Genomic DNA, 26,616 nt, shown 5'->3' with positions numbered 1-26,616 from the left:
TCCATGATACACAGAATAGCATGTAAAGAAAATGTGGTTTTGGCCAGCTGGGGTTATTCTATAAACACTTTTAGAGGACAAAAAAGTACCTCTGGGAAATAATTGTCATTCTTCATTCATTATTTAAACCTTCAGAAAAAGCTTTGCAAATAGCTGTGTACAGTGTTCTTTATTAAAAAAAAAAAAAAAAGTTAAACCATAAGATACATATATGATATGCATTATATCACTTCCCTGAATTGGCCCAATATAAGAGAGACTGTAAGGTGAGAATATAAGTGGTTGCTAAGTCAAAATTCATATTAAAGTTTGGGATAGTTAAATAGGGGTCCAGCTCCCCGCATTAATAATAGCAACAACAATTATTAAGTTTAGGTTTTTCCCAAACCATCATATCTAGGGCTTAGATTTTAGCTATGTATAATACTAATCCACATTGTTTAAATGCCTGCTGCCCATCAAAGTATAATCCATCTGGAACTATGAGAAAACCAAGAATAAGTATCCAGTGGTGCTATTAATTATCCTTCATGAATTAAATGCTTCGATTTCACCAAGTTATCGCCCTATAACACCACTGCTTAGTAACTTTGTAGTACCTTTCCTTGCCCAAACAAGCTGAATCACATCATTTTTGCATATTGCTGCTAACATAGTTCAGGGCACCGTCTACATAATGTGGTTCCTGGGAGCTGGTGATTGGAAGAGCGCAAAACGTGTGTCCTGAGGGTTTCCACTGAAGGACTTAAATGTAATAGAAAGTCAGAGGTCCTGAGAGGTCTCCTGGTAAGGATCGTTTGCCATGCCTTTGAGCAGAGCCCTAAACTGCAAAAGCAGCAGAATATTAGGATTTTTTTGTGTGTTTAAGAAGCAAAATCCTGTTGAAGTTACTCAGCTCTGATTTTGAAACAATTTATGCAGGATACCGTAATTGCAGATTTAACTTCTTACTGGCAATAGTTATATTAAACTTCACTGACAGTTCACTGACAGACCCCAGAAAAAACAGTGTTACTTAGTGTAAGAGTCAGTCTGAAGATTTGCCTGACCATCACCATCAGGAACTTAGAGAACTGAGGCCCTGACAGAAGGAACGCATGGACAATGACTTGGAGAGAGGTCTGAGGAGAAGCATTGTGTTGCACTGGTTTCTCTGATGTGGGGGGCTGCTGCTTATAATGACTGCTGTATGGACTTCGCCTGCTGCTTCAGCCAAACCAGCCCTCACCTCCTAAAAGGGATTGTTATGAGGGTCTCTTCAACCCAGGGACAATATCTGCTGTCCGGAAGATGTGTTCTCACCTGCAGCCTCAGTCACACCTGTTCCCCACCTGCTCCCCCAGACAATGGCCAACAAAAAGGAGAATGCCCAGAAGCTCACCAAGGGTCCTGATGTCACCTAATGGACCAGAGAAAGACCCCTGAATGCTGGACACGTAAGCGCTAGCAAAAGAAGTGTGGATCTTTCGAGCCTGCGCAGTTTAAGATATAACTGCTATAAAAAGCTATATATTCCTAAGTGTTCACAAACACACACATATGCACACACAGAGATGGAAAAAATATATAAACAGCCTAATTTAGTATAGCATAAGCGCTCTTCCTTCAGGACACTGTGCCCAGTCTGTATTTTTTAAAATAAGCTTATTAATCATTATGAACCTTAAAATGAGAAAAGCTCTTCAGCCATTCCAGGAAGCTACAAAATAAATGGAAATAGTTGTTCAATGCTTGCTAAGTGCAGTATATATCCAGTTAATCAATGCAAGAATACAAAGGATATGATTAAAATGCAGTTTTTGTTATTAAAAGGTACAAAAAGCTAACTCTCCATACCTATGACTCACCTCCACTAGAAGCAGAAACAGTCAGAAAATTTATGGCTGAGGAAAAGGTTGTTTTGACTGCAAATAACTGCAGGTGAAATCATAGCCAGTTCAGTGAAATTTTCTTTAAAAAAAAATTATGTAAGAATGCAATCTGGACTATAAAAATTTTGTGTTTATTTGAATTTCATTTAAATGCAAATATTTACTTACTGTAGTACATATTTACATGGTCAGAGCATGAATGCGTATTTTAATTATTATATTATCTTAATGGCAAATTGACATTTTAAAATGTCACATAAAAGCACAAATCAAAGAGGCTAGCTTAATAAAATAAACATGATGTGTGACTGAGAACAGGTACTTTCAATTTTCTTCTGTTAGCCCAGAAATCCTTAATTAAGCTATTTTTAGGATTAATAAAACAGTTTCAAATGGATTTATTAAAATACACACACAGAAGAGAGTTTGATCTAGCAAAAGGAGTTTCAATCCCAGCTAGGTAACAAAAACTGGCGATTTCTGTTGAAACTTTATAACTTCATTCAGTTCATGGTTTAGTATGCTACTAATTTAAGTAAAGCAAAGAATACAAATTTTTTAAAAAAAAAGTTAAATTGAGGAATTTAATTTTCAGACTGGAAGTGCAAAAAATTTGCAAAGAACACTTGAGGTAATTCTTGTTTCATGGGAAAACTAAAGATGTTTGACATGATTACAAAGAAAGCAAAGCAGTGATGGTTTACTACTCTAAGCATATTGATGTATCGTATTGCAAATACAAGAAAACCATCCCAGTAGGAATCAAACCTACATCTCCGTGACTTCTCATCTGATCTCCAAAGGACACCCAGATCACTTGAATACCTTCCATTTATGCTCACGGGGTGGTAAAACTGTCCTTTTTCCTCTTCATATGAAACAAAGCTCATCCTGAAATTTTCCTCCAAAGGTCATGTTCGTGGTGATGGTTCCTGCTGCCCCTCCATGGCCCCTCCTCTCTCCTGAAGACACGATACCTAACACTGGTCTCCAGTGCCGAGCACCACACTATTTGAATATCTGCATACTAACATCTATAACATAGCTTTAGTTATTCTTAAGTAATGCTGTGAATGTACATTCATCATTACACTTCCAACTCTTCTGTGGCCAAACTGCTCCCTAGACAGTTATTCCTTTTCTTGCGTATCTGCAGCCTATTCTGCTACCAAAGTGTAGGAGCTTGCATTTAGCAAAATCTACCCCATTTTTTCAGATAAATTCCCCAAATTTTCAATATAGTTCTGAATTCTAGCCCTGCCCACCATTGCACTTCAAGTGTTTCCCAGTTTGGTATTTCTTTAAATCTGTCTGAGTGCCCACACCACAGAGGAGGGGCACCTCAGTGCAGCCTTGCAGTCTGGCAATGAAGGGTTCCCTGCTATCCTTTGGCCATTTTTCCAGCAAACCATCCACCCAGCTGACTATAGGTCATGTTTTAAGAATTTGCTCATGAGACATGACATCTAGGAATTGCAATCTGTCTTGCATATCATTCTTCCTTCATCCATAAGGTCTGTTGCCCATAAATCAGTGACCTTGGCTTGATGTATTTTATTGTTGATGAGGCCATTACTGGCTGTTGATTTTTTTTTTTTTTTGTCCTTATCCAGGTGGTTACAAAATGCTGATCCATTGGCATGTACGTCCAAGAATTGAGTTAAAATGAGTCTAATTCCTGGCATCCCTCTCAGTTGCCATCACCCACTCTTACAAAGCTGCACACCCCTTCCCAAAACCCTGTTAATTCTCCAGCTCCTTCAGGCAGCTCCCAAGCTATCCAAATTCAGCCCTGGTACGTCCAGCTGATTTGAAATGTCTCAATTTTCATACATATTTCTCTCTTATTCTAGTCGGAGTCCTTAGGCGTTTTTTACTAGCATTAATTGTTTTAGCTGTCTCATTTAATCCTTCAGGAAATACAAGGAAATACTGAAAACTTTGCCCTTCTTAGCTTCCTCTTTGTTAGATTTTCCTCTCCATTGAAGACTGGACTGATGCTTTTTCTGGTCTTTTTCTTATCAGTAGTACATTTTCAGAATCTTGTATATTTTATAATTAACTTTGCTTGCTGCACTTCCACTTAACTCAGAAAACACCTTGTAAAAATCATTTTCATTTTAAGAGGAACACACAAAAGAAAAATGCAATTGCTCTCCATAACATAATCAAATAGAGGTTTTTCAAAGTTACTATGTCATTTAAATATCCTGGATCAGCAGTGACGTGGTGAATGCCAATGAAATACCACTTTCATATTATACCAGTATCATTCTGCCAGTAAATTTCTCCGTGTAGAAAAGTCCTTAGCGGTATTCCCCAGTGTTCTCCCATTGTGAGTGACATTTCATAGAGCTGAGAAGAATAACATTGAAATGACCCTAAACCGTGATGAAGCGTGGCAAAATTGTGGAAATGCAGAGGCTTTGAATACAAATGGTTTTAGATTTTAAATACATCTTCCTTTTATTAATCTAGTGGAATTGGGGAGCTATTAAATACAGCAGACCAAACAAAAAGAAGCCAGGAACTGTTGTGCAAAAAAATTATTCCAGTCAAAGTGAGACCACTAGGCTAACAAATCTCACTGCAAAATACCTACGAGGTTACACCTATTTTTACACGTAGATCCTAGTGTTACTATTCCATGTGATGATAAATGCTAGCTACGCATATTTTTTCTGGGAATTGGTCGTTAATAATTGACATAATAATATCTGGCTCTAAATAACAGGTAGTTTCTCCATTTTTGCCAGCCTGTCACCCTCCTAGATGATTTCTGTGTTATCCATGACAAGCAGTGGCACTGTGGATGTCAAACTGTGCCTGGCAGCTTCATCCGGGAAGAACAACCCCAGTCACCTGGCTTTTCCTCTTCCAACAGTCATTGCAGAAAACCAGGAAACTTTGCTGAGGAGGCAGCAAGTCCAGCTGAGGGTATCTTGGCATCAGGAGTCCTACAGAAGTTGCACTGAGATAGATTGAATTAGCTCCCATGTGTCAGTCATATTCAGGATTACAGCAAAACCTCCCCCATGCAACAAAGTGGCCAAACTGTCACCCTCTATTCAATAAGTTCTGAGCAAATGATATATATCTAGAGAAAGGAAGATCTTGATAATAAATTAATTGTGCATCAAAGGACATCACATCTTGAGAGTTGGCTCACAGGCAAAACTTTTCAGTGCAAGTGTTTCTCCACAGAAACCTGGAAACTTATCAGGGTAGGTGATAAACAAATAGTAATAAGCGGGGCCATGTCCCATTGGGTTTTGAATACCTCCAAGGATGGAAACTCCACAACTTCTCTGGGCAGCCTGTGCCAGGATTCAGTCATCCTCATGGTAAAAAAGTGTTTCCTGATGTTCAGAGGGACCCTCCTCTGTTTCAGTTTGTACCTCTTGTCCTGCCATGGGGTACCACTGAAAAGAGACAGGCTTCTTCACACCCTTCCTTCTTAACATCCTCCCTCTTATTCAGGCTGAACCGTCCCAGCTGTAATTCCTGTGTATAGAAAGCTCATCAACTTTAAATCCCAGCCTTAAAAATAGACAGGGATGGGGCCTCTCCAGGATGCCTTTGAGCTACATCAGCAGACCGCTGCAGAGCAGACTTGGCTGCCATGGGCTCTGCAGTAGTTGTTGGGGGTTTAAATGGGAGGCTTGTAGGTAAAACACCTTCTATCCGGTGCAGTTTAGAAGTAGTAAAATTCCATTTGTTTGGAAGGTTTGTCACTGTGTTTAACCATGTTCCTTTGTTGCTCTTTGATAATGCTTGCTTTGTTCTTACATCTTTTTTTGCATGGTTTTAAAATGAGTGTTGGGACACATTTCTTGGGAAAAAAAAAATATATATATATATATATTAGCAAAAGAGAGTTTCATACAACTGTAATTCCATTTAGATCACTGTCAGTGACAGGCAGAATTTACTTAAAGATATTTTCTGTGCTTTACGGTTACTCATTCATGCAAATAAAGATAGCCCTTGAAGCCAAGTCACCTTGCCCTCTCAATCATCCACCTTGCCCTCCAGAGCTCTGGGGGGAATGCTAAATTAAAATCTGTCTGCTCTGGCAGAGGTGGGTTTTTTGATATAAAGCCAGAATAATTATTCAGACATATGTTTACAGCTGCAAGGTTGTATTTTGCTGAAGATTTTTTTAAGTGAAAATGTAACTTGGTTGCTAAAGGGTTTTCTGTTAATCACTGCAGAGGTATGAAAGACAGGGAAATTTGTGAGTTTACCCTCTTTCATCTCACTCCTTGCAACTTTTTTTTTGTCCAGCTCATCTTTTTTTCTTTGGAGGGTTGAAAACATTTCCAAGTCATACCATTTAAGGAGTTTCATGATAATTTTGTATGTAGAAACAAAGTTACAGTTTTCCCCCTTTTTTGACTTTCTCTGATGATAACAAACACTGGTGAGACTGAAGTAAAAGGCTAAGGAAAGGTTATGTTAGTCATGTTAAGAGTTCAATGGAGAGCTTCAAACAATATTTAAAGTTGTTTTGCAGCACTGAAAATTAGCTTAAAGGATGACAAATCCAAATTCAGAAATGCGTAGCTGGGATTTACAAACTCTCCAGTAATGAAAAGAGATCAAGTCTTCAAATTTTTTAACTGTGGTGATCCTTGAAGCAACAAGAACAGGAGAAATGGAAGGGGAAAATTCTCAAAAGGAGGAAGAGTCTGTCTTTGATGTTTTAATGGCACTCACGTTGCATAACCCTTGCAGGAACAGGTGATATAATACAAAATAAAACTTCCTCAAATGCAGCAGGATGTCACTTTGGGTATTAAACTCTTGAGTAGTGATGCATCTAAAGCAATTGTCATAGAGCTAATTTAATCAGAGACCTGAAATACCTCTAGATGTTCCTCCCCGCTTTTTATTTAACCCACTTTTTATCTAAGCTTGGGTTTTCAAACAGTGCCTGTTGTGAGCCAGGTCTGGCTAGTCTGACAGACTGTTTCCACCTCAACAGCTGGAACATATGCAGCGAATGAGGTCCGCAGTGCATCCTGATTTTTGTCTCTCTCTTTCATTAGTGTGTTGCCTAGCTGCTCTCAGAAGAAAATCAATTACAGTAAGATCAGCGGTTTTCAGCTGCCTTGAGCTAGGAAGTCCTGGGAAGCACTGCCTCATGAAGCTGCAAAGCCAGGAAGATGGTGATGTCTGAGCAAGTGGAAATTGGGAACACTGGGAAAAGCCTCAAGTCACAGTAAACATCCAGAAAATTTGTCTCATAGTAAAAGACTCCAGAATCTTAGTAATATTATTTAAACAAAATAAAAAAGCTTAAGAAGTGATTGACTATTGTAAGCAGCCACCTTTGTGGGGAAATGATCTCCAATGCTGCATGGCTTTTTGATTCAACAGAAAAAGATATCCAGGAGTAAGAAGCTGAAGCCAGAGAAAAAATTAGAAACAGATTTTTTTAAAGGAGGTTTATTAACACTTAAAGAATCATGGGGTGAAGTTTTGTGGATCCCTCAAAGCTCACATTTCAGGGCCCAATAGGTTTCTAAAGATGTAGAAGCTGCCTAAGCACAACCACATGAGGGGATCCTGGTCTCTGTCCCGAGGGACGTCACAGGAGATGGTCACACTGAGGTTCCTGTGGCCCTGCAATCCTGTGGAAACACTCAGAGACATCAAGAAAATAGTTTCAAGTTATGACTCTTTCATGGTCCATTTGGTGATGGACTTTTACCTTGATCTCGAAGTGCAAAATTAGGGCAACCAAAATGCCAAGGGGTTATAATTCAATCAAGCAGTGTTACTTTATTAATTTGCTCGTAAAGCTGCATGTGATAGAGGGAGAGAGAGTAAGAAAAAGAAAAGGGAAAAGAAACGGGGAAAAAGTAAAGGTAAAGATAAGAGATGAGGTTGCTTTATCACCAGTGGAGTTCCAGAAGTGTCCCTCTGGTCTCCGGTCCCGCAGAGTCCAGACGGTCCTCTGACAAGGTTTGGGATCCTCTGGCAGGAATGTTCAAAGTGTCCATTCTGGAGTCATCTCTTATGCTTCTTCACCCCTCCTCGCTTCCATTGTTTGAGGCCAATCTCCACCTTGATTTTGCAACCCAGGCTTAAACTGCGCAGGCTCGAAAGAGTCATGTTTTCTTTTGCCAGCGCTTACATGTCCAGCATTCAGGGGTCTTTCTCTGGTCTATTGGGTGACATCAGGACCCTTGGTGAGCTTCTGGGCATTCTCCTTTTTGTTGGCCATTGTTTGGGGGAGCAGGTGGGGAACAGGTGTGACTGAGGCTGCAGGTGAGAACACAACTTCCGGACAGCAGGATATTGTCCCTGGGTTGAAGAGACCCTCATAACAATCCCTTTTAGGAGGTGAGGGCTGGTTTGGCTGAAGCAGCAGGCAAAGTCCATACAGCAGTCATTATAAGCAGCAGGGCCCCCGACTTGGAGAAACCAGTGCAGCACAATGCTTCTCCTCGGGCCTCTCTCCAAGTCATTGTCCATGCGTTCCTTCTGTCAGGCCCTCAGTTCTCTAAGTTCCTGATGGCGATGGTCAGGCAAATACTGCTCCATCTTTGGACCAACTCTCACAGACTCTTACAGGCAGAGAGAAATTACCTGGAGCACCTGAACCACTACTTGTGGCCCAGAATCACTTCTGATAAAATCTTTTAAATTAGGCCACACTTCAACGGGTAGAGAATGGGCCAAAGGAGGAAAAAAATATTGCCATTAATTCAAAAAAGGTTTGCTTGTTTGGTTTCTTCATCTGTCTGTCTCATACTAGGTTATACACCATGTTGCTGAAGTCTTTAGTGTAACCTAATAATCAATAGAGTTTGGGAACAAATTTATGTACACAAAGAAACTTTCTCACTTACAATCTCTAATCCTGGATAATGACATTACAGTTTTGAGACACTGTAACTGAGCCCATTCCAAGACCTATCAGCTTTCATTAACACAGCCATTCATCCCTGCTTTAATCTTTCTTCTTAAACTAATCAAACTATGAATCAAAGAAAATGTCTGTGTCCATATGGCTCAAGTTTTACCGAAGTCTGATATTTAGCTCAGGGTCTGATTCACAAAAACATCAACCCGCCAATCTAGATTTGTACATTAATTTCCAGGTAAGACACTTTTCTTGAAAAGATCATACTTCAACTGGAATTTAACACTGAGTATAGAAAAAAAGCACAATGACATTCAGTTCAGGGGCTTAATGAATCAAACCAGAATGATTCAGGCCTTATTAGCCCCAGTTATGTGTCATTTCATCTTATACAATCATTTTCCCCGCCTATTTAATTTAAGAATAATCTTTTGTCATGGTTATTTTTTAACACTTAGGAATCAGGTGGACTGCCACTGAGGCCACTTTCTAATACAATTTATTCTTCTTTAATGAATTGTCAAGATGCTTTCTAGTCTTTCTGAAAGCAGCTCATAAAAGGCACTCCTTTTTTTTTTTTTAAGAGTAGATTTCTGCTCTTCATGGATCTTGCAGAGGATTTTGCTTCCTGTTTAACTGAACACCAGGTGTGTTAGATGGAGAATTTCCAACCTGTGGGTCAACTATTGAACTGGGAAGTAGCAGTTTCTTCTCCTTGGCCTTCTGTCTTTAAGGTTTCCAAACCTTGGGTTGAGCTGACCAGCATTCGCCAACAGCAGAATTTTTGAATGCCAGCAAAGACTCATCTGCTCTCTGATGCTTTCAAGGTATCTAAAATACCAAACATTCTGTTTCATTTGCATTATATTGTGAAAAGACAAGAAGTTATCTGTAGCCATTCAGACACATAAACACCACCACCAGCCCACTTGCATTTCAGGTCAGTGGTGCATTCCTGTAACCAAGCGGTACTGTCGTTAAGCAAAGAAAGATCTCTCTTTTTAGAAAAGTTATTTACAACACATACAAATCCTTAAAGTTTAGTTCTGTTGCATACATCCAGGTAACACTCATTTACAGAGAGTCCTCTGAACTCATAAATACTACTCCCTGTGAGCTTGTGTTGCTGGAAATAATGGTGAAAATGGAGGAATAGGAGAGTATAATTACACCAGGTTGCAGAGAGAATACCAAATTCTTGCCTCCCTTTGTGACCCACTCTGGGAATCAGCCTTTGAAGTGGTGTTTGCTGTCAATACGAGTGGCTAAGAGCCAGATCCAACTCCTTTCCTCACTAAGAGTAACTCCTTACTCCCTGAGAGTAACTCCTTATTCCCTGAGTAACCTTGCTTGATGGAGAGGTAAGAAAGTGTGGGAAACCTTTGGCTGTTCAGCAACCTAAGCAGCTTGTGAGTCCCCATGGTTCAAATAACTAAGCAAGGTCACTAGTCCGTCGCAATCATTGTATGCATACATGAGGTGATATACATGCCTATCTACCTGCCTATATAGTATACATACATATTGGTGGCACTTACATTCATCAAATACCACTGATTGGGTGGGATGATAAATAACAAACAAGAATTTTTGGAAATGGCTACCAAAAATATCCTGCACCAGCAGTGAGAACAAGAAAACAAAAAGGCAGAACAAGTCATTATCTGCTGCAAAAGGTCTCTCTTCCTCAGTCTGAAGTTCTCATAAAATGCATCAAGACAACTCTATGTAGACCTACAGCTGTATCTACATCTATTGAATGGACCCTTATGTCCTCCACAAACCCCTAACTGCAACACGAAACTCTCCATTGGATCCTGACAGCCATTTGGTTCCAACCCAAGGCTGAGTCCCTCTAATGCAATGGGATTTATTTCCTTCCCAAAGGCCTCATGCCCAGGATTTCTGTTGCTATCCCTCCATTCCATCCCACAGTGTCCTGCCACCGAGGCCCACAGAAGACAAGAAAAGCTGGAGAGTTAAGCGGGGCCACGTAGACAGCAGAGGTATGACCACGAGGAGGCATGGACTGATGCAGGTGGCATTTATTTCACAGCTGTGTGTTGGAAAGGCTGATTTTGGAGTAATTTGAAGTGTAAAGTTACTTTTCTGTCTTCTGGCACACTGCCGCCTGCTAGCAGGAAAGTTTTCATAGGTATCTGGAGAGAAAGACTCGTGATTTTTGCTGTCTCCCTTAGTACCGCTAGAGGCTTTATGCTCCCTATGAGCAGGTAATATTAATACTTCCACCTCTCTCCACTGCAACTGGCATTGCAGTGCTTGATAGACTTATAAAACCATGGGTGGCTCAAGTTAACATCCTCCCTAGGGAGTGTAGGACTTGCTTGTAACAGGTGTTATTTATTGTAGCTTTTGAAGTTCTGGAAATTGAGCAGCAGTTAAGGGAAAGAGAAGAAATATGGACAAGATGTGCTCCAATAGTTTTAGGAGTGGAGGGAAGGGAAAGATATTGAAACCAGTGTCATGCAGATAAGACTAAAGCATTTACATTTCAACATTTGAATCTTCAGATTAGCTGGTTATTGTCAATTTTTTCAGTCTTAGAAGCTAGGTAATATGCTTTAAATGTGGACACGGTGCAATTAATTTGGAAGCCAAAACAATGCAGTTGTTAGACATCTGAAATCAGGTGAATGTGAGTGCCCAGTACTTAGACTCTAGCAGGCTCCTACCTTAAATCAATTTGCAAAGAGGCCTCAGGTGAACCCCATGGTCCTCAGAAGAGAATAAGCAGGATCTAGATCTGTACTTTAAAGGCACATACACAATCCGGTACTGCAAATGAATTCAACCGAAAACAAGTATTAAATACAGAATTTTCTCTTATCAAGTGATACTGTTGTAGTTCCTGTACAATAGAGTTGTAGCAGTCCTTGCAAAAGAAATTTGTTTCCTATAGCAGACAGAAGAAAAAATTTATGTTTTGCATTGATGAAGTCTAGCTGAAGAAAAGCATAACTAGTAGACCACAAGTATATGGATGAATGAAACAAGACGTATTTTGAAGAGGAAATTGTCGTAACAACATAGGAAAATACAGATGGGCATTATAGTTGCCTCCAGTGACCAGGAGCAAATGGAAATTGCAAAATATCTCTTCATTGTTTGATGAAAATCCTTTTTGGCAGAGACGAGAGATGTGCTCTCCATACCAAAGGATTGCCCAGCCTACATGTTTCCCAAAGCCCATTCATGATGATGAATCCTCAGTCAGCTTGCATTATTCAAGTCCCAGTATGCACCAGGCACTGAGAACATGCCTTGTCTGGATGGGACAGAAAGGGCCTTGCAACTACATGATGGCATTGAACCTCTCACCATGGCTCCCTGAGATGGAGAAGGATTTTACGATGATCCCTTGGAGACAGACATCATTCAGGGAAGGTACAAAACTCCTCAGAGACAAATTCATCCTGGATTCCTGTCCTCCACTTAGACTTGGGTAGGTCAACCAGCATTAAGCTTTTGGGCTCTGTTTATCTGCAATCAGATGGAAGAATGGCAAGAAAAATAAAGGGACTGCAGCCAAGCATTTTAACAACTAACACTGTTAGTACAAAACCCTGCCACTTAAAACATTCAGTTGAAAGTCTACGTTAGGCTTCTGAATGACTCTTTAATATTTCCTAATGAATCTTTTCTTTCTTCTGTTCAAGACTGTGGTGGAACATCAGTGCCTGGAGTATGTTGGTATGCACAGAGTCTCTTGTAACTTCTGCTTCTCCTCCAGCTCCATTCCTTAGCAAGTCTTAGACAGGAAAAGTTTCTTCAACTTTTTCAGCACTTCTGTTACAGCACCTGACCAAGCCATCCTGATCACAGAGAAAGAAAGTGAGTGTTCATCATCTGCCTCATCTCCTTTCCTCTCTCTGCATGGTAGAACCAGCCTGGATAACACTGGAAGCCACCAGTCTAGTGTGCATTGGTCTGATACGAACCTTTACTGATCATGTTTATCCAGCACCTACTCAGTTCAATCTGCATACTGAGCCACTTGAAAGCTGTGAGGCAGAAAGTGAATTTCAAAAATGTGATTTTCCTTTCAGATAAATGCGTTTTACTCAGAGCAAGCTGAATTCTAACTTCTCTCCCAGATTCTGCATTTTAAAATTGCTCTTGAAAGTTGAGCAGCTAAGCATCCAAATCTATGGCAAAAGTTCTAGCATCAGTCTGTAAGGCAGGAACTATCGTCTATCCATGCCCTGTGCTTTCTGTTTCAGCATTTGAGTAGTCTTGAATTTTTTTTTTTGTGTTATTGTTTTAGTCAGGACAGTTTTGGATGCCTCCAAATGCCCAGTGGACTGCTCATCAATTAATATAGTGGTAGATCGATCCCTAAAAATATCACAGTTGGGTAAGTGAAGTTACTTGTGGTTACTTAGCTGGACCTCTTTAATTTATGTTAGTCACATCAAAAGTTAAACTGATGACTGGGAGGTGCCTGCCCAGCTGTCACTGCCCAAAGCTGCTGCTATGGCTTTCTATCCTGAAATGGCTACTGCCATTTTGTCTGTGAGGCTGCCTGGGGACTACATGGGGCTTCCTTCAATATTGTAACTGGGGTCTGTAGCAAGATAAGACTTATTTTTCCTGTGCTTTCTGTGATGGGAGAAAAAGTTACTTCTATCAATAGCATGGAGAGACCAAATGGTGTCAAGGAATTGAAGAAGAACCAAGAGTTAGGGAGGAAAATAGGGCTAGAGCTATTGCCATGCTGCAGTGTGCCAAGACCAGGACAGGAAAATGAACAGAAATGAAATCCGTGACAAAGAGAGCAAGGAGCTGTGGATCAGAAACTAGCAGAGTGGTGGGGAAAAGATGTGTCAACAGTTACTGCGCATTACATTATAGGTATATGCTTAAACATAAACATGAGCCGTTTGGGAAAATAAAGCCCGGGTCCTGTGGATTTCAAACTGACCACCTGAAAGTAGATCACCTGCAGCTCCTCCTTGCCCCTGCTCCTCATCTGTAAGACAGCAACCAGCACTGTCACCATCACCACCCTCACTGGAGAGCCACGAAAACAAAACAAGGTTTCTGAAGCACCGTGAAACCATATTGGTGGACAATACAGCAAAACCGCAAGAAAATTAACAACTTCTGCCTGCAGAGCCCAGTTTGAATAGTACACAGAGACCACACACAGAATAAGTCAAAAACAAAGCACTGAATAGTTGCCTGTTAAGTAAGTATTGCCCCTTCCATGTACAGAATAAGGCCACAGCACCGTGGGAAAAATATTATGCAACACTATGACTAAAGCTTGTTATGAAGAGGGTAAATTAAGGACTGCATAGAAAAGTTAAACACTATTGATACATCTCTTCTGAGGGCTTGTCCACATAATAATTTCCTTTGAAAGAATCTTTTAGTGTAACAGATATAAGAGAGGGAAACAAAATTATTCACAGCCACATGAAGGTCCAGAGAGAAATTAAATACTTGTTTTGTGCTTTCAGGTGGACTTTCAAATGGGTGACCTGTGATTCCAGACCCTTTCTGTGAACTTTCCTAAAGAAAAAAAAAAATCTGTAAATTTCTAGAAGCCAAAACAAACAATCGATTTGCTAAATTGAAGTTTCCTCCATTTTCTTTTTTATACATCCCCAGAAACAACAGTAAGTAAATTTCTTTTTCTGGGAGTGCATGCATAAGAAGTACATACAGCTGTTTGAGGACTTTTTTTTTGATTCATCAGACTCGTATCTCAAGAGCTTGTCTGAGAATTGCTACCCGGCTTCAGGTTTGTAATTATATTAACTCAGAACCTAAGGCATCCCAGCAAACCCTCCCAGAAGAGAAAGCCCAAAACGTTTGGGATCTGTGTCTGTATCTCTGCACCCAGGAATCTCTCTATATATTCCTATATAAAAGCACATACGTATGCACTATACACGTCCTTACATTTTTATTTCTGTTTAGGTGTACACATACATATAGACATATATATGAGGATATAATAAGTGATAGACCAAAGAGACAGAGAATAAAATATTGATCCCCCCTGTGCAATGCGGACCGAGTCTTAGTGTCGAGGGGGGAAGCAGCAGGGAAAGGGAAGCCCCTTGTCCCACGGTGTGGCTGCAGCTTCGTCCCGTCCCACCACCATTGGAGGGTGCTTTGGCCACCACTGGCGCTCCTAGGGGAGCCAGCAGGGCTGGCACTGGTGGGAGCAGCGGGATGGGAGCAGGACCAGACTGGAATGGGGACCAGGGAGGCTGTGACACGTTCAGTGCCAGCAGGGTCCCCAGCGATGCCGCAGGTATCCCCTGCTGCAGCTCAGCCTTCCCAGGGAAGGAGGGGCTGGGGGAGAGGAGGAGAGGCTTGATTCCCCCGATTAAATTTTATACATCCCTCTACTGTTTCTCAGGTTGCTTTCAAACTCACAAAATCCAAGAAATATATTCACAGATGTTCCCTTGTTTATTTGTTGACTCTGTGTAATTTGTTTGCCCTAATTTGTTTTTGTCTATCATGGGACTTCCCTTTTTAATTTCCCTTTCTCTGTTTACCACTCTTTGTGGAGCAGCGGTCTGTTAAGCTGTGAGAGGCACATGCCAAATTAAAAAAAAAAAGGGGGGGAATAAAAAAAAAAGGCACCGCAGATTGTTTTAAGCATTGGCTGCCCCTTTGGGCCTGAAGGCCTTGCTTGCAGCCTGCACCTGCTCCTCCTCTTGAGACACAGGGCTCCTGATCTTTATCCCCTGCCTTTAAGCTGCCTGATTCCTATTATCCAAAGTCAAACAGCGTTCTCTACATTCACGCCTCCAGCACTTGGCATGAAATTAATAAGCCTGGCTGATACATTTCCCTGGAAGCCTGCCACTCTTTAACAGTGGTGTTAGATTAAAAATTTTGGCATGGTTAATGAACAGGGAAAAGCTGAAGCCAAAAGTTTCATGCAGCAATGCAAAGATTTGGGGGTTATGAAAAGAATACCAACTTTGTTCGCATTTTCTGAATGCCGTCCTAATTACAGGGTTAGATAACAGACACAACAAAATAGTCATGGCTAGAAGAAAGGACGTGTTCTCATCCTTCCCTCGCATTTGATTTTTATCTGTAGCCTTTTCAATCACATCCCATTCTGCTGTATTGTGTAACCTGAAAAACAGCGGCACTCAGTTGGGTTCAAAACCCTGCAGTTCACACAAGTAGCAACAAAAGCGGGACCCAAACCCAGATACTGCCCTGTCCCCACTTCCGCAGGGCCTGGGAGCAGTGCAGTCCCCTTTCAGCCTCTTCTGGAGACTGGGAACAGCTTCTGCTCCAGAACGCAAAGTCCAGTGTGGATTGCAGGGGGTGGCAGCATTCCCAAGTCGTTCTGGCATTTGGGCATTTCAGATCTTCGTCCATCTCTGGTTGTAACAGATTTGGTTTACAGTATGCTGCCAGCATTGTTAGTTTTTTCCCCTAGAAATAATAATCCTAACAAGAACTTCCATGCGTTTATACTTGTATGTATGTATGTTACATAAACACATATTCATACAAATACTTGGGCATGTGTATGTGCAACACAAGAAATGCTATCTGAGTCTTTTGGGTGCAAACCTCGTACTTAAATTTGTGTGACACACAGTGTGCATTCACTGACTTTGTATGCTCTTTGAAATAAAATTATCTCAAAGATTCCCCACAATAGCCACTTTCTGCCTCCTGCTTACTTCATCGTGACTATATTGTTACTACCAAAGCTACAAAAATACTCTGAAGCATACAGCCTGCTAAACTGAAAGAGATTGGAAAGATGCTAAAGCATGCTTAGCATGTCACCTATATGTCTGATTTAGTGTTAGGAAGAACACAAGACCTGTCTCTTTCCCTGTCTGCCATAGGTCCCACAGCTGCAAAGTCACAGTGTCTTACAGTTGCAAAAGTGCTTCCACCTTCTGTTCCCTGTGGACTCTGGCATGTGCTCCTGAAATAACCCCAAAGCACCTTACCAAGCAGCTGAACTGTATGCAATTGGCCATCCTTTAGTGCAAGGAGACCTGCCCTGGGGAGTTCTCCAGCAGCCGTTTTGTTCCTGACGAGCTGTGCAACAGTGCTAATGGCAACAGAAAAGAACAACTTCTCCAGCTTAGTGCTCAGGGGAATCTTGAAGGAAAGGAGCCTTGTATTGCCTTACTCTTGTACTACCTAATTTTTCCTGATTTGCTTGCCCTCCCCTGCCTTTATTTCCTCTGTCACAAACACAGATTTGTCACTATGCCTTGACCAAAGTCATTTAGCACGTCCTGGCTCTTTTGCTGCTCCCAACTTCCTTCTCTCATTACCTCTCGCCTCCTGGGATGCATTCACTTTCTCTGTCTGTCAAGGGACCCTTTGGAGCTGTGGTTTCCTGGTCTTCCCATGTAGATTCCCTTAATCAAAAATTTCCTTTTCCATGGTCTCTAATGACTTCCAGCTGAGTCAGAGAGACATCTCTTCCACATTAAAAAGCCTTGGCCATTCTGCTGCTGTTGAGGCAGCCAAGCTCCTTTTGCTTTGGAGAAATAGCCCGTCCTCAGAGCTATTTTTCTGAAGTGAAATTTGTCCCTCCCTTAAATTATCAACATGAGGCACACTGGTTGGGCTGGCTGTTAGCTCTTCACCCACCACACTATCTGCCTTTGCTCAGAAAGTGCCGGTATCACACAGCAGCTCATGTATTAATAGTTAGCTTATACTACCACGTCAACTGTGGCCTCGACTGATATTGTAGAAAAGTGTGAAACGATAAGGAAATAGCTATTCTGAGTGATAGGACACGGCTCTGTGTGCAACTCCTACCTTTCACAGCTGCTCTTTACTCATGCGTGCCCTTGGACAGCTTCCCAGGCTGTCTCACTCCAAAAGTCTCCCATAATGCTCCTCCTCTCCACCTAGGGTCAAGTCGCCTTCTCCTACACTAGCACCAACAGCTGGAGGCCAATGACATATGAAGTGCACGGCAAACATAATAAGAGTTTACAATGCTAATAACTTAAGCAGGCAGCATTTGACTGAGGCGTAAGTGTGACATGGCAAAAAAAAAAAGTGACATGGAAGTTTAGACAGCACAACTTGTCAGACTTTACATCTTATATCCAGATGAAATAGGGCATCTGCAAAACATGACCTTCTTAAGCTATCTTGCTTGACCTACTGTGGAGCTGTTCCAGGGGTCAGGAAGGACAGGCACATGGGGAGCTGATTAGACAGTGGGAGCTTTTGTTCCAGAATTTTGAAATTTTGCTGAGAATCTAGAAATCATTTTTTTCAATTGTCTGCCGAAATAAAAGTAGTTTATAGTTTTTATTTTACAAGCAACAATTTCAAGAAAAATGAATTTTTTCCATCAAATTATCAGTTTCCCATTTGAAGAAAACAGATTGCAAGGAAAGTTTTTGATCAGTCCCTTCCACCAAGCATCAGGTTCTTCATTCTCCAACTGTACTTTATGAGTCCTTTGTGCACCATCCAGCTCAACTCCTCCAGCCTACCTAATGGCATCAGGCTCTGAGACTTTCTCTGTACAGGCAGAGCAGGCTATGCAGCAGTGGTATGCACCTCCATCAGATCATAAGGCCAGGTAGCCCAAACCGTACACTCCAAATATTGGCAAAGCTGTGAAGTTTTGAATGTCCAGCATGCCTCTAATTTTTAATGATGAATTACACATGAGTTTATCATCAGTTAAGGAGAGTCAAAATCAACCGATTATGAGATCCTTATGTATTAATCAGCATTTTCTGCTACTACTAAAAATAGCAATTAGTATGTATTATTGCTGTGGAAAAAGCAGAGGACTAGTTTAAATACGTGTTAAGTCACCATGTGGTATTACGTGGTTCCTGCTGTTCTGGTCTCTCTGTTCCATATGAGAATTGCAAAATCAAAACATATATAGAGCACAATGATATTGCATCAACTCGTGCTGGTAGAAACAATAAAAATACCGAAATTATTTGTTTATGTGACATTTTGGAAAGAATGTGACAAAAATGCTAAATATCTCTCTACATAATCTCACGACGTAAGCTGTTTCTAGCATCTGAGTCAGCCATACTATGTGATACCGCAAACTCTTCAGATTACATGAAGTTTGAGAAGTGCAGATAAACACAAATGTTATAATTGCCAAAATAAAAGCGTGTAAAGGCAGGGAGAATCCAGCTTAAAGCCTAACTTAAGAGACTGGATCCATTCTTTTTCTGAAACAGTTTCAGCTGAGCACATTTAGAAATCTCCCTATAAATCTCATCTGTAGCCGTGTTTATCTCCACCATTCCCAGCAGGCAACCTGATGCCTACATGCCTTGGAACCTCCTCTTGACATTAATTCCCCCTCCCTTTATATTTCACCTGAATATAAACCTTTTTTTCCCCTTCATCTTTATTATTGTTTATGTTGATGTATGGAAATTAATGCTCATAAGGGAAAAGACATCTGTATTTAGACTGGGTTGCAGAAATAGTTGGTGTGACGAAGAGTGGCTGGGACCAGGTTTGCAGACTTTTCTCAGGAGATGCTCTGAAGTGGGGTATGTACTAGTGATAGATGCAGCTTAACAGTCTGCAAGGACCTGCAGTGTTAGTCCCCATTTCAGACCTGTTCTGCCACATTTGTTTGTCTATTCTCACTGTCCACTCTGCCTTCACACCTCTTCCCCAAAGCCAGCAAAAGCAAATCCCAGGGTAACGCTAGCACACTACGGGGCACCAGCAAAACTGGTGCACATCAACATTTAAGGTTGAACAAACTGGGGAGGTAAACTCCAGTGTAACATGGGGGCTGTGCTGAGAAATGGGGCTGTGAGGTTATCTAGTGAATCAGGGAAGGGGTGGAGGAGAAATGGATACCATGTGTGAGAGATGTTCATGTGTTTTGGAGACCCACACAAAAGAAAAGTCACAGGGATGATGTGCTGGAGAAGATAAACCAGAACTGGACCCAAGGACAACTGCCTGCTGTCATTCAGTCCCCTGGCCTCTCCCAAACGGTGTTAAATAGTCAGAGGTCAGTTGTAAAGCAGCAAAGACCACAAACCTGTGGCAATGCAGGATTTTGAGAGTGTCACCTGTTCTTCAACCACCTTCCCATCTCCTTATCTTCTGTGTTCACAAGGGGTCGGTTTGACTACTAGTTCTAACTCTCTAGAAATTGCCCAGCTCTTAGTTTTGCCCCCATGTGTCTTCCCAGATTAAGATCGGATTGTACTAATTTCAAGATTTTCTCATGTTATTTTTCCTAGTGGAGGGGATGCCAGATATTTCCTGTGATACCTATTCAGCTGGTGCTCTCATCCCGGCAGTGGCACCAGTGCTGCCCCACCACCCCTCCCAGTCCCTGGTCTACGTGATGCCCCTCACCATCAGTCACATACGGGTGTCAGGGTGATGTGGCAGCAGTGTCGCATGTGAGGAGTGTGTCTCCTGCAGGGTCCTGCTACCCCAGCTTGTAACCCAGGATATTTAGGGACACAGCTCTTATGTGATCCAGTGTATGTGACTACATCCATTGTATGATTCAATATGCCAGATTTCCATCCCAATGTGTAACTTAAGTGTCATACTATGTTTCACACTCACCTAATTACAAGCTACATCTCAGCAGTTCACATTTCCTGTCTTTCTGTGAGTTTTCTCCTCTATTTCTTTTTTCTTCTTTTTTTTTTTTTTAAAGGCAGCGGATGGTTGTCAAACATGTTGTCTGCACAGATCAGTCCCACTCGAAGCTGGAACACATCTCTGGAGTTTTTCCCTGGGGTTGTCTGGGAACTGTGCATACTGCGCTGTGGCGAGCTCTCGCTTGCCCTGCAACCAGCAAAAAGATCTTAAACTACCCCAGGTGCCAGCTGCATCCTGCCAGATGGTCAGGGATTTTTCACTGTCGGTCTCAGACTGACCCAGCAAAGATGGCACATTCCCACCAACTCTACGTGACCCACCGCAAAACTATGTCCTTACGCTCAGGCAGCTTCGAGTGGCTGCTCTCCGGTAAATGTGTCACAGTCACTTTTCTGAGAGATCTGGGAGGGGAGGATCAATCTTCATTAATTTGTGGAATGGGGACCTTGCCGTTACCAAATGATTAGTTTCCTCGTCGCCTGGGAGCACGCTGCAACCTCCAGCCCTGGAAAACCCCGGTTCCAGGCACCAGAGGCACCTGGTGCAAAACTCTGTGCCATGGACTTGGCATCTCGCTGCACATTTGCTGGAACACTGATGGCCAGAGAGGCTGAAGATGCCATGCGTTGTCCTGGGGGCTCTGCTGACACCCTGCCAGAGCCAGGCTGGCAGGAGCTGCCGAGGCAGATGCTTGCCCACATCTCTCAGCAGAAACACAGCCGAGTGGTGACTATCCAGGAGAGAGGGAGAGGTACGAATAAAATCCTCAAAGTAAAAGCATGGTGTGCTCGTGAAATCTGGTTCTTTCCTAATTATTTCATTTAGCACTCTTAACGTTGCCAATTATGCAAGAGGGTGCAATTATTCATGCCATAGGAATTGTGACATGAGAGCAGGTCGGTGGACTTTTTATTATTAGATAAAGTTCATCTCTTCAGAAATATTCTCATGGGCCAGTCCGTGGCAGCTGAATTAACTCTCACAGGAGGGATGAACCATTGCTAATTCTCCACTGCTCCATATACAGAGCATGATTCAGCATCCTCATCATCTTCAACACTATCAGCAAGGTACCTTTTAAAAAATCTGAATGACCCTCCAACATGTGCCTCCAGAGTTCTCTGCCCTGAGAAGAATACAAAATTTATTTTTAAAAAAAAGGTAAAAAATGCACTGCTAATGTAACACGGGAGAAGAATTATAGACACATTGAAGTTAGTGTTATTGTGAAAGACTACAGCAGAATAGGACAGAGCAGAACAGAGCAGAATTACTTCTTTGTCCAGATCAATTAGCCTATATTCTGGCAATTAGGAGTAGTTCAAATTGATGATGGCAGTCAGCTAACTCTTTGAATCCGTTTTATTTACAGACATGCATACAAATGCCCTATTCCCTGAGCAGGGCAGGAATCAAGAGGATTCCTCAGTCCAGCTCTAGACATCTTCCATCCCACACTCTGCCCAGAAAGTGAATTCTCTTTCTCTTTTTTGCACCATCATGTTTCCTACCCATTTTTTTCTGTCCCTTGGATTTTTTTGGCTGCATAGTTCATCAAACTCTTGTTCTCCCTCCTCTAAATAAGTTAGTTTCTGAGCAGACTTACAAGCAATCTACATTTTATGCAACTGTTGTATTTGGTTTGAATAGTGTACAGTTGTCATGTATACCAGTTTTGATCGGGTTTCCCCTAGTCTCCATCATAAAAATAGAATAGCCAAATAAACAAAGTTTGGTAATGTTCAGTGACAGATTCCTTGAAGAAAAATGCAAGAAGTCTTCATACAGATAATTAAGGAGAAACTTGCTCTTGGAGGAAGTGTCTGTTTAACCTCTGTCTCTTGAATGGCTTCTGTATTCAATGAGGCAAAAAGATTTATATTCCTTTTGCATTTTTCATGCTAGTTAATGCGACTGTAGATTTCTTAGTTATCTGTTGTTGCCCTAATTGTAAATGTCTAATCTGCTTTTAGTCCTGCTAACCACTTGGAGTTCTATGATAGGTAGCCGCCATGAGCATCACAGGTTTATTTTGCATTGTGTTAAAAAAACATTTGTTTGGATTTTAAGTGGCAACACCACTTTTTAGTTTAGATATCCATCTGGCATTATCAGAAAGTATATGTGATCTATTTACCTTCTTCATTTTCAGTATTTTATATTTTGCCAATATGTTCCCACTTCCTTATCTTCTTTCCAAACTAAGAAGTCTTAGTCATTCCAGCCATAACTCTGATGGAAGCACTTTCTATTTTTTACAACCACCTCTGCTACTGAGATGGCAGCTTCTGCTTCACAGGTCTTTTTGAGACAAAGGAAGCAGAACTTAGACCAGAATTCTGGATGATGTCATACTTTATGTTTTGTGTCTTCATGGCATGTCAGATATGACTATAACATGTTCAGTATTCAACCCCATTTTTTGCACAGCCAAACTTTCGATCCTTTTGCTTATAGCTGCAAATTGATCAGCCACTTTCACTGAGCTCTCGGGCTGCCCCAATTATTTTCTTAGTTATGCTGAACTGACATCCCACCAATATTTGTAAGTAACTTAAATTATTCCATCTAACTGTATTAGACACAATAATGTAAGCTACCTTGTACTCATTAAGAACATATTTCTACTTTACAATCTATTAATGAGTTTTTTATTTTTTAAATCCTCTTTTCAAAACCTGACTGTCAACGCCCTAGTTTTTGGCATAAGCTCGTCTCTCTGGTCATTTAACTTTTTCCCCACTGGTCTTGGTTTTCAGCAGGCACCCATACTTCCTACCTGAGCTCTGCTCCATGCCCAAGCTGACACATCCACCCTCCTCTCTTGTTTCTTGGCACAAAATTGAGCAGCTGATTTCTCTCCCTCTTCATCATGAAAATTTGCATGCAAACAAGGAAAAGCCTGGGTCAGTAATGCTTGATTATGCATGTGCTTCCTAGTACCTGGGCCTTGGGCTGTTGAGGAGCTATTTTTGCCATCATTCTCCCAGTACAATATACTTAACACTATCATTTATTATGTCACTCATTTTGTCCAAAAATACATTTTAATTCTGGTTTCTTTTGCTTTAAGGAAAAAGTAAAGCAATACAGAACAAATTCCAACATTCTTACCAAAGGAGAAAGGGATAGAGAGAGAGAAGCATGACCTGCTGATACAAGTAAGACTGAATATGGCAAATCCTCTACATTAGGTGGAAGAATTTTGTTTTTTTGGTTTTATAATCATAGACACCACAGTGAATGCCTTAAGCTATTTATAATGTCATGCCTTAAGCCTGGCTCTTCCAGAGTATAAATTTATTATAGTTACAGACATATAAGAGAAAAGTGTGCAATTATGCTTGGACCCAAAGATCTTAACAATAAAATGATATCACTGACACACCTCCATGACAGAAGAAATGCAGCCTGGACAGTGTCAGAGGACAGAATATAATTATGCATTAATAACAAGGAAAGAGAAAGATTTTGAAAGAGGGAATTAAATGTGGGAGCCTAGCACACCAACAAAAGGATCTGTCTGCCCTAACTTTCAGGGCTGAAAAGATGGCAAAACCTGACCTTGTTGACTTATGTTTTTTGAATTATCAACAAGAGGGAACAGAAGTCTCCAGAGGTGATTAATTGCCAACTGTTGCAGATGTCTGTCTGAGGATGTTCTTAAATGTTCTCTGGAGACACCTGTTCTGTATATCAGACTCTGAAGGGAGCCTTCATGATCTAAATCCAGTGTAGACACCCAAGAGCCATGAGGGAACTAGCTTTGATTTAGACATCTAAGTTTAAGACTGCTGGATTAAGTTGGATGTACTTCTCCCAGTCTTCCATTTTTAATGCCACCTTCACTTTCCAGAAGAAAGATTGTGACCTCAGTGCATAGTGACTCCAGGTAGACATTGTGCAATTAACCCAAAGAGATGTTGAGCACAGCAAGACCCCACAGCATCTGGCATTGCAGTGGCCCAAATCTCAGCAGTAGCTTCTCCAGAGATGAGCTTGGCCACCTGCTTTTTTAGCTTTATGTACCTTTCCGGGATATACATAGTTCTACCTTCTGCTGTAAACAACAGAAAGACTCAGGCTGACAGCTTATGCACCTGTATTCGCAGCAAAGAATCAAAATTGCATGTACACAGCAAAAAAAAACCCTAAACCCTAAGATTTTCTCCATTACCCCATTAAACGCATGCTGAAGACGAGAAAGGGAAACGTGAGCTGACATGAGAAGCACACTTACATGACTGGGTGCAGACAGATGTAATCTCACTCCAGTATGAAAAGCAGAGCTGCATTAGTGTGTGGATGCACTTGAGCTAGAAACTCACCCCATCTCTCCTCAGCCCTTAGTTTCCTTGCAGGAACACTGGTGAGGATGGCAGTTCTGAACACCTGCTTGACAGAAATGAGTGTGAAATGCAATACTGCTTGTTCAGCTCTTTCCCTATGTTAAGTGCCACTAAAACACTGCAAGTGCTAAATATATATTATTCAACTTTTAAAGGTATAACGGGAACTGGCAATCATTATTGGCTTGGCCAGTGTGTATGTCATATTTGTCCTGGCTGGAAATAAAAAGCATAGCTATTACAATTTGAGTAGGAAAATTTGATCAGTGGCTCATATAATTGCCTCATAATATATAAGGGCTAGTTTATCTCTCTGTGATCGGACCAGGGAAATAAGCTTGTAATTCTCATAGCCAGTGCCACCAGCTTTACTGTTGTCCATGCATGGGCTGAAAAATCCAATTCAAATTCTGCTCTGGTAGGGAACCCATATTAGACCTACCACAGGCAAAAGAGTTGGGTGGGATGTGAACTTGATAATGACAGGAAATGAGAGAGAAAAAAACTTAAATATAAAAAATAATTAAAAAAAAAAAAGAAAGAAAAATAAATCTACTCTTACCTTAAGAATACAACACAGCCTCATCAGTTCCTTGCCACTGGGCTTCTCTTGCAGTCAGACTTCATCAGCCAGACCAAGGATGTGCACCAGCAGCTGCTTTCCTCTCACACATGGTCACAGCTGACTGGGCAAGAGGTACTTAGTCCAGAAGATCCTACAAAACATCTGTTCCAGTGCCACAACACTACCCAGCCCAGAAAACACTCTCTCAAATGTTATCACAACCACCAGCAGAGGCCAAAAACCATTGCCTCAGTGGAATAAAAAGAGAGTGGGAGATATCCACCAGCATCTAAACATCTAAGACCATGACATTTAGATAATTATTTTAATAATAAATGAGAAAGTAATATAAGTGTTCGGGACTTAGGAAAGGACAATTGTATCCCTGTCCATGTCAGGGGGGTTGAAACTAGGTGATCTCAAAGATCCCTTTAAATTCAATCTATGATTCTATAGCAAAATGAATTTGACCCTGAGGTTGTCTTGTGCATATGTTTCACAGCACAGTCCTTAATCACGTTACCACTGTTTTTTATCATTCTTTCAACACTCAAGATATTGGATACTGGAATTGCTGTTTTCTCCTTATAATTTACTTCTGTAGCACCCAAACCTTTTCTGTTAACTCCTTACATCAATGCAGCTACCCATCCTCCAGTGACTGTCCCACACTCATATGTTAGATCTGACACTTCCCAGAGCTCGAGGTTAACTATAGATGTGTAAGGTACCCCATCAGTTGGTTTGACAGCTGGATTTAATGCTCTCACACATGGTCAAATAGTCTACAGAGTACTTTTTCTGAGCACACTCCATAAACCTGATACTTAGCATATGGGTGTTGGGAGTGTCTGCATGTGCAGTGTCATGTCTTCCGTGGGGTATTGCCCTCTGAAGGAACATTTTCCCCCCTCTGATTGTATAGGAGCAACCTCATCCCTGACTTAAGCATTTGCTGTTTACAGTTAGGCAAGACAGATAAGCACCTGCAATGCCTCTTTTGTTGGATAGCCAGCATTTTTGTAGTAGTCACTGTGGTCGGGATAATCTCCATGTACTCTATTTATTGCTGCATGTTTTGGTGCTCTGAGAACCGGGGGCTGAGTGACTCCGTCTGGGCAGCCTTAACAAGTAACCACACAGGTGTGGCTACCTCTGCATACATGATCATTCAAATTACTTCTTCAGTATCACTGAAAAACTCTGGGCCAAAATCGAATTCTTCAGGATGACATTATCCAGCTAAACAATGGTGCTATCCTTTTTCTTACTGTTTTGTTCACTACTGCCTTCACAACTCCTGCAGAAGACATGCTGTAGAGGCCCTGAAGGCAACAG

General features: G+C 41.3%; 1 long non-coding RNA gene across 1 annotated transcript; it reads right to left on the bottom strand.

Annotated features, from left to right (window-relative positions):
* Positions 1-12,132: 12,132 nt before the first annotated feature.
* LOC309437715 lies at positions 12,133-25,473 on the bottom strand. The gene is made up of 4 exons (XR_014183602.1): positions 25,276-25,473; positions 24,605-24,759; positions 20,326-21,490; positions 12,133-12,246 (listed from the first exon to the last, which is right to left on the bottom strand). It is a non-coding gene; the product is annotated as an uncharacterized lncRNA (long non-coding RNA).
* Positions 25,474-26,616: the final 1,143 nt, after the last annotated feature.

This window comes from Streptopelia decaocto (genome assembly GCF_964273445.1).
Source record: "Streptopelia decaocto genome assembly, chromosome: 3".
NCBI classification, from domain to species: domain Eukaryota; kingdom Metazoa; phylum Chordata; class Aves; order Columbiformes; family Columbidae; genus Streptopelia; species Streptopelia decaocto.
Note: the sequence above shows the minus strand (reverse complement) of the source record. Positions and strands in the feature narration are given on the sequence as shown.